This window comes from Myxine glutinosa, chromosome 11, assembly GCF_964187855.1.
Source record: "Myxine glutinosa chromosome 11, kmMyxGlut1.1, whole genome shotgun sequence".
In the NCBI taxonomy this organism is placed as follows: Eukaryota; Metazoa; Chordata; class Myxini; order Myxiniformes; family Myxinidae; genus Myxine; species Myxine glutinosa.
In genome coordinates this window covers 54,968,845-54,977,017 of record NC_136271.1, presented here as the reverse complement: position 1 = coordinate 54,977,017, position 8,173 = coordinate 54,968,845, and positions in this window count along the sequence as shown.

The window sequence follows — 8,173 nt, the reverse complement described above, 5'->3', positions numbered from 1 at the left end:
CATTGTCCCTTCAACATGATAAAGGTAATGAGGCCTCTTATGTCAGTAGCATACTTCATACTATGTCAGTAGCATACTATGTCAGTAGGTACATTAGCATACTTCTTATGCACATCACTTTGACAATAGACCATAAACCCTCATAAATAGGCTACAAACGTCTTGCCATGAATGAAATTATTTCTGAAACGTCCCTGAAGCATGAGTATTCCACACGAAGGTTTCCTGGAGAAAATCCTTCCTCTGGGAGCCTTATAGCCCTGATTTAGACAGCATATAGCTAGCTTCACGAGTGATTACATCACATTATCAAAGTCCCCTGGAAACTGCAGATTTTATCATTCAACTGAAACTGCGAAGAAACCTCGGGTTCCATTACGCACATTATGAAACGAAAACACCGCAGGCCCAAGTAACGCAGCATAATATTTCACGAGAGGCCTACCACGACTAAATATTTTAAACACAAGTCTGTTAAACATTTAAATAATATTCACAAAAGGTCAAATTGCAAAAAAAGTCCATGAATCCTGAAATATTAACAACGCTATAAAGGTCAAGGCCTAGTTTTTTTGCTTTCTTTTTTCTTTTTTTTTGCTAGGCCGCACTGAAAAGAAAGCTCATGGAGCGCTCACTAATTGCCTGATTTTAGGGGGTAAACACGTCGCCATCGCTACTGGAATACATGAAAACAGTATACTACTGTGCATATAATTGAATGCATTTGATAGGCCCATCCTGCTGTCAAACATCGCGGTCACATCGGATAAACTTGTCCCTGATGCTCATTCACGCGTCTTTGCTTCCGACAGTTCCCTCGCACAGAAAATCCTGACTTGCTTACAGGGGAGAAAGGGCTTCACCATCAATCCATGGCAAGCGTGCGAGGACCCACCGAAAAGGAAATTTTCTTCTGCTGACATTAATAAATCAACTGAGGTGCTGCTTTATCAATGCTGAGGTTCAGAGACTGCTACAAAATGGCGACTCTCTCAAGAAACACAGACATGCTGACATATGTAGGTCATATGGAGGTTTCAAAAAGGTTAAAATTACCATTAGGGCAGGACGGTTGCCAGTAATTAGCATTAAAAGAGCAGTTAGAGCAATCAACTAGTAATTACTGTTGTGATGGTAGCAGCTGTTAGGATGAGCACGATTGAGGCATTAGCCACATTAAGTGACATTCGTCGTCCCATCTGGGAACGCTTTGCTTATTTGTTTATGATGCCGCTGGTTTGCGAAACAAACTGCTTTTTGCAGTAAGCAAGCTTCAGCTAGCACCCGCCGGAGAGATTCACGATGATTGAATAAAGCACAGACAACCCACGCTTTGAGGGCCTCACATTCCATCAGCGCCATTTTGAATATTTCCAGAGGGTTGCAGCCGTCTTTGGCATTGGAGTTTCTGTACCGCAGTGTTATTGCTTTATACCACCAGTTGGGGTTTGAAGGGTGATGGGAACATTCTACACAATTAGTTTGTATATACACCCTTGTAAAAAAAAATAATGGGAGAAATAGGAGAAAAATAGGGGAAAAATACATACGGAAACATGTTTTTCCCCTATTTTTCTGCATATGAAAAAAAACATTTTAAATAGCGAGTTTTGGAACCAAAAAATAGGAAAAGAATAGCAACAAATTTGGTGTTAAAAATACTAGTTGCAATAGTTTTCTGGAAGCATGGCTGTGCTGCTGATGCAGTGCCCCTGTTCCTAGTAGGCTGGTATTCAATTTGGCTGACCTTGAATGGATGAGCAGGTTGAGTCAACACACCTGGTGTTAGTTCTGACCTTGGAAGGATGACAGGTTGAGTCAACTCACCTGGTGTTACTTCAACAGCACAACAGGGGCTCAAACCCAAGACCCTAAGGTTTCAAGCCAAGCCACCTTCACTGTAAACCCAACACCAGGCTTATGAAAATAGTGAAAAATAGCAACTAATTTGGTGTAAAATTGAAAATACAGGAAAATAGTGAAAAATTATAAGGGGACAATGAATGGAGCCAAATACAGGCAAATCCTTGAGGAGAACCTGCTTCAGAGTGCAAAAGACCTGAGACTCTGGTGAAGATTTACATTTCAACACAACAATGACCCCAAGCATGCAGCCAAAGCAACACTGGAATGGCTTCAGAACAAGAATGTAAAAGTCCTTGAGTGGCCCAGCCAAAGGTCAGACTTAAATTCTAATGAGAATGCAGACAGACTTGAAGATTACTGTTCACCGACGCTCCCCCATCCAACTTGATAGAGCTTCAGCAAATCTGCAAGGAAGATGGGAGAAACTCCCCAAATCCAGATGTCCAAAGCTGATACAGACATACCCAAGAAGACTTGAAGCTGTAATCACTGTAGTATTGACTCAGGTGGTTGAATACTTATATAAATTAGATATTTCTGTATTTTCTTTTTAATTATTTAGTAAAAATTTCTCAAAAAAAAATTCGGAGGGGGAGGGTGGAGGGGGAGGTTGGGAGGGGGAAGAGGAGGGGAGGGGAACGGGGGGGGAGGGGAGGAGAGGGGGGAGGGGAGGGGGAGGAGAGGGGGGAAGGGGAGGGGGAGGGATGGGAGGAGAGGGGGGAAGGGGAGGGGGAGGGATGGGAGGAGAGGGGGGAGGGGGAGGGATGGGAGAGGAGAGGGGTGGGAGGGGGAGGAGGAGGGGGAGGGGTAAGGGGTAGGGGGGAGGGGGAGGTGGAGGGGAGGGGGGAGGGGGAGGGGAGGGGGAGGGGAGGGGGAAGAGGAGGAGAGGGGAACGGGGGGGAGGGGAGGAGGGGGGGGAGGGGGAGGAGAGGGGGGAGGGGGAGGGGAGGGGGAGGAGAGGGGGGAGGGGGAGGGGAGGGGGAGGGATGGGAGGAGAGGGGGGAGGGGGAGGGGGAGGGATGGGAGGAGAGGGGGGAGGGGGAGGGGGAGGGATGGGAGAGGAGAGGGGTGGGAGGGGGGAGGAGGAGGGGGGGAGGGGTAGGGGGGAGGGGGAGGTGGAGGGGAGGGGACAGGGGGAGGGGGAGGGGGAGGGGGATGGGAGGGGGAGGGGAGGGGGGAGTGGGAGGGGGAGGGGGAGGGGGGAGGGGGAGGGGGAGGGGGGAGGGGGAGAGGAGGGGGGAGGGGGAGGGGAGGGGGAGGGGAGGGGGGAGGGGTAGGGGGGAGGGGGAGGGGGAGGGGGGGAGGGCGCGTGAATCGTCGAATCAGCGCGCTGCTCTGCCACCGATTCAGATTCCGTGTATAATATTCCTCGCTGAAAAAAAATATGGATCTAAAGATGAATGAAAAAAAAACCTATGTGGTGTGAATGGCAATGTTCTTCGCTGAAATGTGAAAAAACGCAGTCGCGCGGCAAGGAACATCACGTGATCGCTCTGAGCGATCGATTGCAACTCTGCGTCCTGTCGTGGGCGTGGCCAACGTGGCCTCATGCTCCCAGGTGATTGGCTAACTCGAGCTCGAGAGGGCCATAATGCGCTACGTTATGGCAAAAAATATGGATCTAAAGATGAAAGGGAAAAAACCTATGTGGTGTGAATGGCAATGTTCCTCGCTGAAATATGAAAAAACGCAATCGCGCGGCAAGGAACATCACGTGATCGCTCTGAGCGATCGATTGCAGCTCTGCGTCGTGTCGTGGGCGTGGCCAACGTGGCCTCATGCTCCCAGGTGATTGGCTAACTCGAGCTCGAGAGAGCCATAATGCGCTACGTTATGGCAAAAAATATGGATCTAAAGATGAAAGAAAAAAAACCTATGTGGTGTGAATGGCAATGTTCCTCGCTGAAATGTGAAAAAAAGCAATCGCTTTTCGCTCTGAAATACGTGCGAACGCGTAACTGAGTTAATGGTGGCAAGGAACATCACGTGATCGCTCTGAGCGAATCAGCGCGCTGCTCTGCCATTCTGGTCATAATATTCCTCGCTGAAATGCGCTGAGGTAAAAATATGGTAAAAAAATATTATGAAATAAATTTTTAGGTCAGCCATGTTCTTCCCAGGCTCAATGGCCATGTTTGTGCCAAATATCAAGTACGTGAGCCTCTCCGTTTAGGAGTCTATCGGTAACAATACACACACACACACACACACAAACTGTGTTATATATATATATTGTTGCGGATATGAGATTGGCATCCATCCATATCCGCTTGTAAATATTCCCCTATTTCCTCAGTACTTCCCAACTATCCCCAATTCCCCATTCCCTAGTCCCATTTTCTGTAAACAACACTCTGTAGACCCGACCTTCCCCTATTTCCCCCATTAAATGTCGCATCCAGGTCCACCGCATCTCACGTAGACAACTATAGGACATCTTGCTAGTTATTCTTAGTCTATGTCAGTTAAGGACTCGTTTCCATTAATTCTGACTCTTCGTTGCACCAGAATGTGATTGTATGGCACCGTTAGGAAGTTTAGGACCTCCCAATACCTCCCCGCAGCTCTTCCTCATGGTACAACAACAACAACAACAGCGGCGGCGGCGCGGGGAGTGTGCGTCCTCACTCCGGCTTGGTTGGTAGGGGGAGTTGAAAGGGCACCAAGCCTTTCCAACGAGCCGCCATCGAGCATGTGCTCGACGGGGTTACCACGTAGGGGCTCGCTGTCAGCCCCTCGTCAAGGGCGGAGCCCGGTAACCCCCCGCACCCAATAGAAGCGGCGGACCGCTCCCATCTGGGGCGGAGCCAACGAGCCGAGGGCGTGTCACTCCCCGCTGAGCATGCGCAGGAAGAGGGAGGTGACGTCAGATGCGCCCTCAGCTTGGAGAGAGAAGACGCCACCTCCGAGCGCTGCGATACCTCCCCGCATCTCTGGACTGGACCGAGCTGTATCCTGTCCCTGAGCCAAGGTGCACCTTGTGCTATCGACTGCCTGTCCTTCCCTGCCATCAATCCCTGTGTAAGACAGTCTTGTTCCGTTTGTCTGTGGTCTGTCGGGGATAAGATAAGACTGTGTCTAAGTGCCCATCTTTTCTGTGCTTTACCTCTTGCCTTGTAATCTACCCCTTTTCTGCATCACCAATTATATCCTCCTCCGGAGGTCTTGAGAACTGTACCCCTTGTGTCGTTTCATTTATCCCAGCCGTTGTGTCCTTTCCTTCATTGATTTAGCATAGCGCGATTTGGTCAACGTCGGGTGGAATCGGGTAAACTGTGCGAACACGGCGGCCATTCCGCTCGGCCCATCATAACATCTTAATCAGCCGTGTCCGTAACAATATATATATATATATATATATATATATATATATATATATATATATATGTATGTATGTATGTATATATATATATATATTGTAACGAATTTGAGAAGTGTAACGGTTTTGAGAAGTGTAACAATTTTGGAGAAAGTGTAACGAATGTGAAAAGTATGGTTTTGTTGTGTGTAACACCCTCGTAATGTAAATAATGGTCGCAGCCGTCCTCCTAGTTAATTCCATGAAACTTACACACAGGCCACGATATATCTTTTTAAATAGTTTATTTCCTTATTCTATGTAGGCTAAATATGTGTTTCCCACTAGATTGACTCTGCATTGCATCAAACGAAATAAAGCGTAGGCCCCTCCGATGATCCATGGCAGCTCAAGTGCCAGGGATTCCCCCACTTGAGCTTTGACAGCAACCGTTTATTGCAGTACTGAACTGCTGTGCAACGTGACGGCGCCTTACCTGCAGCTGCTGATCGGTTTTCGCCATTTGCGGCCATTACGAACAAGGGGAGTGGCTAGAGAAGACGGGTCGCCCCCCTCGTCATAGGGGGGAGGAGTAAGTCGGCCCCGCTCATCCAACCCAGAACAAGGGGTTTGGCTAAGGGAGGGGGGAGCGGGAACCCCCGAGAAAGTGCGCGAAGGTTCGGTAAAAAAACCAATATAAGCCGCCGCGGGACGCACTCCACCCTCTTGCTCGGACCCCGTCCTCTTGCTCTGACCCCGTTCTCTTGCTCGGACCCCGTCCTCTTGCTCGGACCCCGTCGTCTTGCTCTGACCCCGTTCTCTTGCTCGGACCCCGTCCTCTTGCTCGGACCCCGTCCTCTTGCTCTGACCCCGTCCTCTTGCTCTGACCCCGTCCTCTTGCTCTGACCCCGTCCTCTTGCTTGCTGTCGCTCGTTGTTGCTGGGGAGAAGGAAGACGCCTGAACGAGCAGGTGTGTGCGAGCCATCGTGCGACCAGCTGCGCTGCAGCTAAGGGGGCAGCTAAGGGGCCGCAGGCCACGAAAAGGACGCGCCAGGCAGCAATCCACGCTGGACCCTCCATTGCCTCCCAAAAACAACCATCCATCCTCAAGCCATACCTGCCTGCAATATCCCCCGTGTAAGTGTGAACGTCGTCTGTCCTAATCGTTGTCCTGGGGTTAAGTAAATTGACTAGTATAAGCTAACGATTCACTGTGTGACTGCTTCTTCCATCCATTGCTTGTAAATAACTTTGATCGCTCCTTCTTTTTGCTTGTGTGTATAATAAATCCTGTTATTCCTCCGTACTCTGTCTTCTTCTCTCTTCCTTCTCTTTCGGTCGCTTTAGAGGTTTCCAAATTGAATATCTGTGGTGCGATCTGGTCAACGTTGGGGGAGTCGGGCCAATCGGGGATCCTGTAACGGTCGCGGTTGACCATCCGCTCGGCCCATAATAACATCTTAACCGCGTCCGTAACAATATATATATATATATATATATATATATATATATACACACACTAGTGGGGTCACCTGTGGGAATCCCACGGGCATGGACGTGGGGACATTTCGACATATTGAGTTAGATGCTGCACATTTAATTTTACAAAACGGTTACTGGCAATTCATCAGATCCAACTCCAACCCTCGAACCTCCTCTCCTCTCCAACTCCTCGCTCCTCTCCAACCCCTCGCTCCTCTCCAACCCCTCGCTCCTCTCCAACCCCTCGCTCCTCTCCAACTCCTGCTCCTCTCCAACCCCTCGCTCCTCTCCAACCCCTCGCTCCTCTCCAACCCCTCGCACCTCACCAACTCCTCGCTCCTCTCCAACTCCTCGCTCCTCTCCAACCCCTCACTCCTCTACAACCCCTAGCTCCTCTCCAACCCCTCGCTCCTCTCCAATCCCCACCCCTCTCCAACCCCTCACTCCTCTCCAACCCCTCGCTCCTCTCCAACCCCTCACTCCACTCCAACCCCTCGCTCCTCTCCAACCCGTCGCTCCTCTCCAACCCCATCACTCCTCTCCAATCCCTCACTCCTCTCCAACCCCTCGCTCCTCTCCAACCCCTCGATCCTCTCCAACCCCTCACTCCTCTCCAATCCCTCGCTCCTCTCCAACACCTCAATCTTCTCCAACCCGTCGCTCCTCTCTAACCCCTCGCTCCTCTCCAACCCCTCGCTCCTCACTCTCCATCCCCTCACTCCTCTCCAATTTCTCACTCCTCTCCAACCGCTAGCCCCTCACTCTCCAACCCCTAGCTCCTCACTCCCCAACCCCAAGCTCCTCATTCTCTAACCCCCAGCTCCTCACTCTCCAACCCCTAGCTCCTCACTCCCCAACCCCAAGCTCCTCATTCTCTAACCCCCAGCTCCTCACTCTCCAACCCCTAACTCCTCTCCAACCCCTCGCCCCTCTCCAACCCTCCTCATCGTTGTTGCAGCAGCATCCTGTGCGAGTCTGTGTTCACATTCCTCGACTGTCTCGTTCTCCCTCCTCATCGTTGTTGCAGCAGCATCCTGTGCGAGTCTGTCATCACGTTCGTCGAGGGTCTCGTTCTCCCGTCTCGTTCTTTTTCTTGCTGCATCCTGTTCAAGTCTGCATTGACGTTTGTCGACAGACTCGTTCGACAATCTCATTCGTTTTCTTGCTGCATCCTGTTCAATCTGCGTTCTTCATCGACCGCCTCATTCATTTTGGAAATGGAAGTTTCCACGCAACGCATGAATTGTCACGATCCTCAAGAGGAAGTGTCTCGTAATCACCAAACGAGAAATGGCAAGTAAATTACATTGGGAAAATTAAAGATTTCAAATAAACCTATTTAAAGTGTATGCGCACATAACTAATTTAAAAAAAACGAAGAAATATCTCTCGGTAATTTCCTGAACGTTTAGCAGTACTTTGGTTCTGACTATGGCAAGTTGCACGGAATCTCATCCCGAGCACACGAGGAGTAAGGTAAATGTTTTATTATGTGTACCTGCCAGTCAATCAGAATTGAAATCAAAA